The 13318-nt window shown below is 37.5% G+C and overlaps 1 long non-coding RNA gene across 1 annotated transcript; it reads right to left on the bottom strand.

The window, feature by feature from the left end:
* Positions 1-154: 154 nt before the first annotated feature.
* LOC120733349 lies at positions 155-1300 on the bottom strand. Its single transcript, XR_005695800.1, has 3 exons — positions 1255-1300; positions 1021-1179; positions 155-882 (listed from the first exon to the last, which is right to left on the bottom strand). It is a non-coding gene; the product is annotated as an uncharacterized LOC120733349 (long non-coding RNA).
* Positions 1301-13318: the final 12018 nt, after the last annotated feature.

Below are 13318 nucleotides of genomic sequence, written 5' to 3'. Positions count from 1 at the left end.
AGCTGCATAAAACTGTAAAATTTAAAAAGAAATCGAATAAAATGTGGGATAAATACATATTGTAAGGACACACTACCTAGTCCGAAGAAAATTTATTAAGAGAAAAAAGAATAGAAATTGTGAATAAAGTAATGACAATAACTACAGAAACATACAAATATATATATTTTTATTTCGCATTTGTTGTGCAGATGCACTTAATGATGTAATAAAAAATGTATTTAGAGCTGAAACTACAACAATGATATGAAAGAACAACAAAATGACCAATACAGGATTCAAAAGACTACAAAAGGTTGAAAAAAAGATAAATAAAAAAAACAACTAAAAACTAAAACTAAACTAAACTAAACATAAAAACTAATACAAATACAATGCACAAAGTAAAAGCTTTCAATTTAAAGGTACTGCAGTGGTTAGCACTGTTCCCTCACAGCAAGAAGGTCGTGGGTTCAAATATGCCATCTGTGTTGTGGTTGTTTTTTTTTTTTTGGAGTTTCTCTCCAGGTACTCCCGCTCCTCCCACAGTCCAAAGACATGCAGTTAGTGGGGTTAGGTTAACTATTTATTCTAAATTCCATTTGTAAATGGTTATCTGTTTCTCATTGTTAGCCCTGCAAAAGATTGGCAAACTGTTCAGGTTGTACTCCACCTCTCACTCTGTGGCAGCTGGGATAGGCTCTAGTAACCCTTAGCTGGACTAAAATGTGACTCTAAAAAGAGACTTGATCTTTAGCTCTATCTAAAGGTCAAGTCTCTTTTTAGAACCACATTTTAGTGCAGAAGATCAAAAGTGATGCTCTGTGGTGACAGCATGGATGCCATCATCATAATTGTTGTCAAATCCATGCTTAGGCTGGGCATGAGACTTTAGCATCTGGCCTGCAGTCAGAAAAGTAGAATATAAATAATATAATATATATGTTTTTATAAATAAAATAAAAACAGAATACACACATGAAGAGTTCAGAGAGAGATGAGTTAATTGTCAGCATATTGATTGATCAATGAACGATTCACCTGTGGTTCTGTGTCGATATAAAGAAACCAAGAGGAGAGTGGAGATGAAGTACGGACAGAACACCATGAGGTACCATATCAGTATGAACACAAGTTGGGGGGAGGTGGGCTCAGGTGAAAGAGGTGAGTCAGGAGCAGATGTGGTTATTTTAAGTTCACCTGCAGAGAGAATCCCACCTGTTACACTAAATATGTGGATAAAATAAGAGTGATGATCAAAGTGAAGCTCCTCACCTGTGACAGTGATCCAGCTGGATGGAGACTCTCCATGACCGCTGATGTCACACTTGTAGAGGCCTTCATCAGACCTGGAAACATGCTGGATGGTCATGTGACCTGTAGGCTGCTTCCTGATGAGGGAGCCATCTTTATAGAAAGCAGCTGGGAGGTTGGAGGGAGTGGTCTTTGTTTTACAGAGCAGAGTGACGTCATCTCCCTCCATCACAGGGAGGACAGGACTCTGCAGGATCACTGATCCACCTCAACACAGAGACAAACTACAGCATTTCATCCATTTACACACAGCTTCATCAACACTAACTCCACACTCTGATCCACAGGTACCAACTTTAAGGGCTAAAGCATGATACACACTTCCCCCCATATCTAAGTACACAATAAGAGCATGAAAGTAGCAGAGGGCTAACTTAGAAGAATGGCTGTGGGATCATTCCATAAGTCAAATCTGAAAAAAGTTCAGGATCAGCTGATTAAAAAAAAACAAAAATAACCAATAACTTTAACAGTAACTATTTGAAGCCATTGCAATGTTTGAACCTCATACTATGAAGTTTATATTTTTCAGAGTCACAGACCCCCAGAATAGTATAAGAGTGGGCTGAAATTCACTTGGAGTATGTGCAGTTTTAACCGAATTTAAAGATTTTTTTTTATCCCCAAAAGATCTTAAGATTGTCTTCTTTACTTAAATGTTATGGAGACTCAAACATTCTGTAAAGATAAGGTGACTCAAAAAGTGCCAATTTCCCGCTCAGCTCAATGTCCTTCAAAGACCCGTAACTCTGATAATAATGATGGAAATCCTAATAATATAATAAGTAAATAAATAAAAATTATATGTACAATGGCTTGAAAAATTGTTTACTGCCTTCCTGAGTTCATATATTTTGTCACACTTTTTTCACACAAATTTAAACATTAGACAAAGACAACACAAGTAAAGAGACAATACAGTTTCTAAATGAAGGTGTTTATTATTAAGAGGATAAAAAATCTAAACCTACATGGTCTGTGTGAAAAGTTAATTGTGGTGTATCATATCTTTGGAAACCCTGATTACCGCCACACTTTTTTAGATAAAGAAATAATTTAAGTAGCACCTGCCTGCAAAATGGAGTAGATCACAAGATCCTCAAAAGCCAGACATTATGCCAGGATCCAAGGAAATTCAGGAGCAAATGAAAAACAAAGCAATTGAAATCTCTCAGTTTGGAAAAGGTTATAAAGCAATTTCTGAAGCTGTGGGACTCCAGTGAACCAGAGAGAAAGCTATTATCTGCAAATGCCAAAAACATGGAACCTTGGTGAAGCTCCTCAGGAGTGGCCAAAATTACCCTAAGAGTGCTGCAACTCATCGAAGAGGTCATGAAAGACATCAGAAAAACATCCACAGAACTGCAGGCTTCATGTGCCTCAGTTAAAGTCAGAGTTCACAGCTCTACCATAAGGAAGCAACTAGTCAAAAATGCCTTCTGCCTTCATGGCAGAGTTACAACACAAAAACCACTGCTGAGCAAAAGGGACATCTCAGTTTTACCAGAAAACATCTTGATGAGAAATATGGAAAATACTCTGTGGACTGATGAGACAAAAGCTGACCTTTTTTGGAAGATGTGTGCTCTGTTAAATCTGGCATAAAATTAACAGCATCTAAGAAAAGGAACATCGTCCAGCAGTAAAGTATGGTGGTGCTAGTGTGATTAGTGTTAGATTAGTGTTTAGGGGGCAATAACTTTTTCCTACAGGGCCATGTAGGTTTGGATATTTTTTCCCTTCATTTAGAAACTGCACTTTGTGTTTTAGTTGTGTTATTTTTGTCTAATATTTAAATTTGTTTGATTTGAAACATTTAAGTGTGACAAACATACAGAAAAAATGAAATCAGGAAGGGAGCAAACACTTTTCACACCACCTTATGTGCTGAGCTTACCACTGACTGTCAGGTGGATGCTCTTGCTTGTTGCTTTCTCTCTGGACTCACACCAGTAAACCCCGCTGTCCAGCGGGTCAATGTAGCTGATGTTACAGGACGAGCCAGCTGGTTTTCCCCACCCAGCTCCACACTGAGTCCTGGTTTCAAAGGTTGTGTTTCTCCTCAGAGTCCATCCAGCAGAGCTGTCGTCCTCCTCACAGCTCAGAGACACAAAGTCTCCGTAGAACAGCTGAGAGCTGCTGGGACTCACAGTCAGACGAGCTGAGAAACATGAGCGAGTCTGGGTTTTAAATAAATATCAGGGACTTTGATTTTGGTCTATTTGAGGTGCAGAAGAAAAAAACAATACAACAGTGTAGCAATGGATTAATGAGTTGGAAGGTTTATCAGATGGCAAAACACCACCCAGTTAACATATTTTATTTATTTAAGCCTCACAGATGCTTGCAGGTTGAAGTTGGGTCTTTAGTTAACCAGCTGCTGGCTGTGCAGATATAATTCTGAAGGTCTGTCTTAATGAAACTAAAGAGGATTTTTTGTTTCTTTTTTCAAACTTTTACCATAATTTTTGGGTATTTCTGTTGAATTCAGGGTGCTGATTATGAAGAAGTGTTGATAAATGTATTTCATTCTGCAGGTTATTCTGCTCATTATTGGATCCACTTCATTCTGTTGTGACTTGATTTTGCTTTAGAACAGCACAATATTCAGCACCAAAAACTTCCCGTTTCACCTTTAACCTTTCAACGTTAGTTTGTCCTATAACAGGTTCACCAACCTTGGTTTGCTGTGCAGCAGAACAGTGAGGTCAGAACTACAAAGAGAGGCAAAGTTTCAGTGAGCTTCAGTGAAGTTTTGCTTCAAACTCCAAATGTCAAGGAAAAAAAGTGCAGCAGTGACAAACAGAAAGTGTTTTTCAGGGACAGGATGTAGGTTATAGATGGAGGTGAGAAAGTAATTCAACACTTACTTAAACCTTATTTTTAAACCGTTTAATGAAGCAAAAGTTTAATTTAGAAACTTTCTGTGAGTCAAATTTTATTTAATTGTGCCGCTCTTTTTCATCAAGCTGTAAATGTAGGTAAATAAAGCTTTTCGTACTTACGGAGGAGTCGTAGAGACATTTGACCCATTGTGCCGTGAGCAGAGATGTGAGCAGTCACACCCACCGCCTTCCTCGGGTCTAGCTGCTTTGTGGGTTTTTTTTAAAAGCAGTGACAGGAAACCTGACCTTCTTACTGTAATTCTTCAGACGAGTTATGAAACATCCAGTGAATTTAGGCCACAAACACACTCAGATTTTTAAAATCACTCACTCATCACATTTCATGCTGGCATGACAGACGTCACATATGAGTACAAACAAAGTCCAGAGCAGATGGGCTGATGTGAGTTAGAGAGATTTCCCTCACGTCACTGCGACTAAAAAGAGATCATTCACAAGCTTGTGCAGTTATCTTAAAGGGATGATGTCACTAGAAAATAGCAAAATAAATGAAGACGTCCTCAAGAAATTCTGTAGTTACAGAGTTTGTCTCATAATGTAGTAATTAGGGCTAAATTTATCTTTGCAAACAATTATGCATGTTGCTTTGGATTGAAGGAGACTGTTTAGCACAAAATTAGTTGCATAGCCTGTAAAGTTGGCCCAATTTAAGGTCATCAATTATTATATGGCATCTTGCAGTCAGTGTTCTCAGGTGTAACAGGTTCCCTCCACTAAGCCTTAATGAATAACGTTAGGTTTTCAGATGTACAAAATGTGGGCTCATATCTGATGGCATGAATATAAACCTCGGTTTCCTTTGTGAAACAGCAAAGTAGGAGGAGCCGAACAACCAGGGGCGGAGCGTGGGGGTGGCTTACTGGGCTTAAGCCCGGGTTGTTTTGTCAGAAGCCCGGGGTATTTTGGAGTGTAATTTTTTCATAGTTAGATGCCTGGCTGACAACTGTATAAAACAAAAAGTACACACAATATTCGAAGCACATAGTGCACACTGTGGGAATTTACGACTGTGCGTGAATCCCCCCTGATATTGGTATGATCCGAGCTCAGGCACTAAGCGACTGAGCGAGGGGGCGGGGCAGCTGCCCGTGAGTGCGCTGTTGGAGAAACGGAGCCAGCCATACTAAGGAGAGCTTAAGTTTGACCAGGTACCAAAGCAAATCATTCGTACCATACAAATAATGTAAATATGACGGTGCATCACGAAAGATTGATATCAAACTGATCACTTGACCAATATTACGTTACTTGCTCTTCAAGTGAATCAACAAATGGCGAAATGAAAAACCGAACAAATGCTATTTTTTTTTTTTTTAGAGAGTCTTAGCTTACGTGTGTTTATTTCATATTTTCAGTTCTTACCCTCCCCGACTAAATCGGTTTCAGTTATGTACTGAAACATAAGAATGGACATTAGAGGCTTCTTTCAAAGAAAAAACTCAGGTAAATGTTATTTTATATATTATGCTTTGTATGTTGTTCAGTATATTTCTATGCAAAACAAGAGGGATTTCAGTACACAGCAGGATATTCACATTTGTAACCAGATATTTACACTTTAGGGAGAAAACATAAAACATTTTTACTGCACAACATCAATTTAGAGTAAACTTTTGTTTTAGATAAATATTGAAATATATTTTGAATTAGTTAAATGTCAGAATAAAGAGAGACAGAGCTTTCTGTTTTTTATCACTTTCATCAAATTTAGGAGTACATGTACACTAAGTTTATTGTTAATTAATAAGAAACTCCAGACGATTCCATTCTGAGCTGAAGAAGCTTCTGATAGGTTAGTAGAGTCCATGTGAGTAAATTGGTGGCACACCTGTGGATGCATATAAGGCAAAACACAGAGCCTGTTTCTGTGACATGGGAAAATCAAGAGATGTCAACCAAAACACCAGAAAAAGAACTGTGGAGCTCCATAAGTGTGGCTCAATTTTGAATACAATTTGGTGCCATTTGCAATTAAGAAATACAGATAGTTTCTCTCTTTACTCTTAAAGTTAACAAATATGTTTTTTATATTTATCAATCTAAAAAAAATAAACATTTAGTCTGATTTGATGTTACAATTAAAGTGTTTGTGTTTTGATCTGAAGAGTTTGTAAATATCTGTATATTTGATGATTGTCAGCACAAAGAGAGAGAGAGAGGAACAGAGAGGGAGAGAGAGGAACAGAGAGGGAGAGAGAGGGAGAGAGAGAATGAGGACAGAACAGAGATGAACAAGAGCAGGTGAGACACACATGTTAGTCAAATGGTCGTTTGCCAAAAGTATCACCGTATCATAGGTCCTCATGTATCTCGTACCTAGTGTTTCTTTTTAGGTTTGTTATTTTTCAAATTCTATATTTATTAAGTTCTGCAGGCTTGTTTGCACAACAAGGATAAATAATTATATAAACTTTTCTCAATCTAAATATTGTACTTTGGTAAAATTAAAAAATAAATGTAGTGCAGGTCTATGATGATTTTTAGTGCTACTATCATCTAGTTCTGATTCTGGTTCTGTCTTGGTTAAGTCCTCAGTAGTCCTGATTTTGAACTGTTGTAGTCCTGTTTTAATTCTGGATCAGTTCTGGGTCTGGTTGAATTGGGGTTTAGTCCTCATGTCTTGATACGGCCCTGATTTTGTTCTGCCTTGCTGCTTAATTAAAAAACTAGTTTAAGGTGTCCTGCACATGTGATATATATTTTTCCCTATATGAAGTCATTCTTTTTTGAACAAAACTCAAAACAGAGCCAATTAATCTTTCAGTCATTTCTACCCCCCCCAAGGGAAAAAAAAAATCCCACATGCATACTACCCTTTTGGGCTAAGCCCCGGGTGTTTCAAATGTCTGGCTCCGCCTCTGCTTTAAACTAAGACAGAAAAAGGTTTCCTTGGTTTATATGTACATTGCAGTGAGCAAACTTGAACTACTGACCTGTTTTTTAACAGAAAAGCAGAAACAGGAGACATCAGATGCGTTCGGTCTGCAGGCTCTTCTTTCTTTCTTTCTTTCTTACAGTTATATTGGCGGTTGGCACTGCAGGCTCTTCCTCGTCTGAGGCAGAGAAGCATTGCAACGGCCTATCGCACTCGCCTCTATCTCCCCCTTGTGGCAATGCCACGCAATTACATTGTCCATAACTCTAAATGAAAAGTGCAATACCACCATAAAATCAGGTCTTTTACATCAAAAATAATTCACAAAAAAATTACAACTGTGACCATACACTTGTGGGCGTCACAAAATTCAAATTATAAGTAGGCTACTTTAGCTTTAAAACTGTAATAAAATAAATAACAGAGAATTTACAAATGAATAAACCATTTGTTTTATGAATTTTGACTAAAATCCATTTCCAGACTAAGCATTAAGCAAAAAAAATCTGTTTGCATACTGTTAAATTGATCCAGTTTCCATCCTGTTCTTGGTGAAGTCTAGACAAAGCTTTCATCAAATTAAAAGGTTAAGTGGTAGATAGGCCATTGGGAGCTACTGGTGATTAACAGAAGCGAAAGGATTTGCCATCTTTAAGAGTTCTACTCGCAGGTTCTAGTACAGTTCACTGAAAGGCTTCAGTAAGTAAAGAGTGAGGAAAAAAAGATTTGCACTGCCATTTGCAGTTTCCAAAAATGGTTTGTTTTTTTGTTTTGTTTTTTTTGGAAAGAAGTAATTCGCATGACTCTTCAAGTGACACCACTGATTGGCCACTCAGTGGCATGCAGGCTGTTGTGGTGTATTTGTATGCAGATCATTCCGTTTTATATGTGTCCATCTTAACTCTTCAGTTTACTGCCAAAGATTCCTCTACTTGTTTTTACATTTTGAATTTCGTTTTCTTCTTACTTTGATTTAGTTGGTTTTTTATAGCATTGCAGCTTTCCTGTTCGGTGCAAAAACAGCAAAGGTAGCACCAGATTGCTGGGCACTGAAAACCAGATATCGCACATATACATCACACAATTTTCACTTGGCCCCAACAGCCTTAAATTGTAGATGATAGTGCTTATCAGATTGCCTCCGATCCTGAACAGTAGTGTCCCCATTATAGCCATGATGGTGTACCAAGCCTTCAGCTTTGACTGGTCAACTCGCTCTCTGCTCCCGCCTACTTCCCCTGGGCCTGGGCGCTTGAGGGCATAGAGAACAGAAATGCTACAAAAAGAAAGCTAATTATAAAGAAAGTCATAACACAGAAGTGCAAAATTAATTGGACACTAAAGACAGTTCGATAAAACACAGACAGCCATCCAAAGCTCAGTAACCAGACAAAGCCAATGATCATATTTCTCATCCTGACACAATCTGCCTGCTTCAGTCTTCGATAGGTGATGGGTTTAACAACAGCAAGGTATCTGTCCACACATGTGAGGAATTGGAACAGAGCCTGTCCTAGCCAAGTGACATACCAAACATTGAGCCCCAGAAACCTCATCTCTTCAAAGTTTAAATAGCCACCACAAAATGAAAGAGTGACTGCCAGGAATGAAGCCAACTCCATGGCTAAGGAGTGGTGGAGGAAGGCATCAGAGTGACTGACTGCAGCCCTGGAAGTAGAGTGCTGTTTTTTCCATTGTTGGTATCCCAGAAAGAGAACAAGGATGCATACAGGAAGGAGGAGGAAGAAGGCGATGTAAGATGCGATGAAGACTAAAATGCTCACTTTGGATCGGTAACACTGAATCACGGTGGAATTGGAGTTTGTGAGCTTTGTAGGAATGAAGGGGACTGCAGCGAACGATGAAGAATTGATGGTCATATCTAAATACATGTCGGGCTGAAGGGGAAAAGTACAGAAAACAATTAGGATGTTAAAAAGAGAAAATTGTTTAATTACCTTTGGACTCATATAATTTAGCTAATTTTTTAAAATGGTTGCCCAAGTCTTGGAATCGGAAAACAATAAATAATCGGATAAAAAGAAAATAATGATTCTAACTGAAATACATAAAAGTACCTCAACAGCAATTTTCAGTTTTTCACCAGGGGTGCAGCTAAAATGGCAACATACAATAGAAAATAGCTGTGATATATATTCTCTCTCATGCTGCTGCTGAGGTAGCTGAATCACTGGAAGTGGTGGAATTAAAGGTTATTTTTGTAACCACGGATCTCAAAGTGGAATCCCTAATGAAATGTAGAGTCTTGTACAAATTAATGTCACAAGAGAGGTAATGCAAATATGTTGCTAACATTCAATTCAATTCAAATTTATTTATACATCACCAAAACACAACAGTTGCCTGTTCTATAAACTTAAACACTTTGTTGAAGTTTATAGAACAAAGTCTTCTTCCATTAAGAAAAACACATAGGATGCAATGACTCTACTTCAGAAACAAAGGCTGAAAAAAACCTTTATCCCCAAAATCAAATTTGGGCACTTTTTATGTACTGCTTTTAATCCATCTATGTTGCTTTAGTATAATTTTGTATGCTTTGTGTGCATGATTTTCCTTTAAATATGATAGCATTTGAAAAACCCATGTAGCAACATTTTTTTTCATACTAACACTATTATGTCTTTGCGAAGCATGAAATTCCAACAGTATTAAACATAGTTAATTAGCACAAGGATTAACATGATCTTTAATCTACAGCGTTCCCCAAAGAAAACATTAAAATGTTTGTTTTTTTTAAAAAGGTACCTCAGCAGAAATTGTTCTTGTTCCGCGTCTCTGAAGTGTCTGAATGTTGTTTATGGATATCTGATCTAGATATACCTCAATGTGAATCTGTGGTTTAGCTGTGTGTGTGTGTGTGTGTGGTGTGTGTGTGTGTGTAGTGCGTGCGTGTGTGGTTTTTAAAGTACAGCTGAGGAAATGTGGCTTTGATTGTGGGAGTGCGATTGTGTTTTGAATAAAACCACAATCATCCCTGTTGACACTTTAATACACAATCTTGCAGCTTTTTAAAATAATTTTAAACAGCTTAAATTTTCATGAAAAAATGCAGTATTTCAGTAACTCTGATCTAACTGATTGATAACCAGCTTTTAGATTTTACACTGTAAATAATAATGTAGAAATTGCATGGTTCATTAAGTCGCTCCAATGACTGAGAGGATATACAAAAGGATTCAAATAAACAAGGCTAAAGATGAATGTATTAAAATTAACTCCTACCACATTGGCCAGCACACGGGTGTGGCTGCTTTCCTACTACAAATTACATTCAAAGCACGGATGACTTTTTTTTTTACAATTAGTTTAACAGTTACATTTATCATTATTGACAATGTGAATAGTTTTTTTGATATGTGTCAATTGGAATGACTGTGTTTAACTCCTGAGAGTAAGAATTTGAGTTGATAGAACAATTTTTAAACAGAATAATGAGATATTAGCGTCAATATCTTTGCCACAATGTTTTTGTGTCACTGTAGGCTGATCAGCAACTATTTTCATTTCTGCCATTATTAGGTAAGTCTGTTTATTTGAGTTAGTTTGATTTGTTGCCAGTCTTTGAATAGGTTCTCTTACTTCAACCTCTTTTATGGGCCCCAAGATTAGATTTTTAATAGAACCGTATTTTTCGGGTTATAAGGCGCGTTAAGGAAAACAAACAGTCCAGATAAGTCAAACTTTACTTAACTCAGTCTTCTTGCTTCCTCCACTTCCTTACCATTGATTCATTAATGTCTCGCAGGCTGCTCTATTCCCATGTTGTTGCAGTATATTAATGATTAACCTCGTATTGTGGATGGATTATCTCAGTTGACCTGACTCAAGTTTGGTCCGTTTACAGCATCCTGCCATGGCATTGCATTTGTCCCTAACCATCGGGAAACCCTCACGTTAACTTTTATCAAGTGGAAAAAAGTTAGTATTCATCCTCCAGCTTCGTTTTTCATGGATGCCTGAATGTTAAACTTAATTGTTACACCTGGTAAAGCAGCAACACTGATCATTTTATTAAAGATGAAGGAATTTAGACCGTTTTTAACTCTCAGTAATGCCGTAGTGTTCGTTTGACTTTGGGACCTGAAGTGGAGGTTTTGGACCTGGATTACTCCGCAAGGCTTCTGAATACGGTAGCCGTACTGCTCCGACAATCCATTGTCTCAGGAACATCTTTACACAGCCTGCAACCTGGGGTCTTGTCTGGTCTGATAGACTCCAGCCTCTATGGAGCTTGTCTTAGAGCTTGTTCCTCTGCTGCCATGATTAGTGCCTTTGTCTTTCAGTCCAGCTTTGTCCAGGCATTGGTAGGATTTCTAGATGTCAGCCACTTCCTCTATCTTCCGATGTACATACCATGCAGGGGCCTGTCCTTCCATGATGGATCTCTTCTGCTCCTCTTCTTTCACCTGTTTTCTGCTGCCCAGGTATTTGGCTAACCACATGATCCGTTGTGGCTATCTTCCTTATGTATTTCAGGATCTTTGTTTTTTCATCTTGGACAGTGGTTCTGACACTCACGAGTCCTCAGCCTTCTTTCCACCACTTAGCATAAAGTCTCAGGCGTTGGTTTTGGGGTTGATCAAGTCAGGTATTTGTCATGTATTTTATATATATATATATAAAATAAAATAGATATATTTATATCTATTTTTATTTTTTATATAAATGGGGCTATATATTGGGTGTTTTTGGGGGGGGGACACATTTTTAAGGTTGATGGTTAGATTGCATTTAAGGGAGCATGGGAGTTGGAATAAACCAGAATAAATCATCTCTCAAGTTGTAAAAAGAAAACACAAACAGTAAATTATCAGAACATTTATGGCATAATTATAGTGATTGGCATCATCAACATATATTATGCTATTACATAATACACACATAATTTTGAATATCTTATTTTAATTTCACACAAAATAAATTTCCTATTTGCATGGACTTATTCACTCAACAATTTGCATTGCTGACACTGTCATAGCACTGTTAAGGATCATTTTAGTTAACCCATTAAGATGAAACATTTAAAAGCATTCAAAAACTCATAGGCACAGAGGCATGCATTCAAATTAAACCCTACATGTAGGTCACCTCTCGGCTTGTGCACAAGTCATGTGTTTTCATTTGTAACTCTACTTGTGGATAAAATATTTTCATAAGCAAATCACAGCAAATCAGAAATATAACAGAAAAATAAAATTCGATCCAAACATTTCCTTTCTTTTCAAAAGATACCATATATATATATTACGCTTAAGAAATATTTAAAGAACACACCGAGAACACAACAGATCTATGTCAGGGTGTCGCGGTGGTGGAGAGAAGGAAGAGAGGACCCAAATGCAGGACTCACAGGTTGTGAAGGATGTGGACAGTTTTATTGTAAAGGCAGGATTAACAGGACATAACAGATGGACTTAAACTGACTGAAAGACTGAATGGCTGACTAACTGCACTGGAAAACGCACACGCGGGACTGATGATGACAAGACAAGGAACTGAGGGAAACTGAGGACTTAAATACATGGGCTAATGATGATGATGATAGACTGGTAAGTACACAGATAAACTTAATCTAACTAATAACACAGGAAGTAGAACTAGATACAATGCATATAGACACATGGCTAACACACTATGACAGGAAACATATGGAAAATAAACAGTGAACATGAACAAACTGAAAACACTGGGTCAATGACCCAGGAACCCTGACAATCTAAATAGGGAAAAAAATAGAAGAATAAATGAATCCATGGCAAATGCCTGATAGGCATTCGTGGGAATACCAGAATTGGCAGTATATTTGTCATAATGCTTTAATCAGATTAAAAAGTCTTTCTTTCTTTTTACTTGCATATTCAATAATGGTTATGATAATTATTCCATTATGGCTAATTGGCCTTTATAAATGTCAAGTAATATTTAAATGGGTTGTGATGAAATTCTGTAAAACAAAAACAAAAAAACGAAATAAAAATGAAAAAGTCATCAACAAGTTAGTTTTCCTGCCCTGTACAAAAACAGCAGGGGTAACACAAAACTACTTGGCAGAGTCAGCCACAATCCAATGGGCAGTAGCAGGCACTTATAGTAGCCTTGTGGTGCAGAAGATTTCACGGCAGCACAAATAATGTCCCCAACAAAAATAAACCACAGCACTGCTGTTATGGCCATCACAGTATGGAAAGACTTTCTTTTTGACTGGTCAACCCGTTTCCTA

This window comes from Simochromis diagramma, unplaced genomic scaffold, assembly GCF_900408965.1.
Source record: "Simochromis diagramma unplaced genomic scaffold, fSimDia1.1 OVJJ01000229.1, whole genome shotgun sequence".
Lineage (NCBI taxonomy): Eukaryota > Metazoa > Chordata > Actinopteri > Cichliformes > Cichlidae > Simochromis > Simochromis diagramma.
The sequence above is the reverse complement of the archived record's forward strand: the minus strand, read 5'-3'. Positions and strand labels throughout refer to the sequence as shown.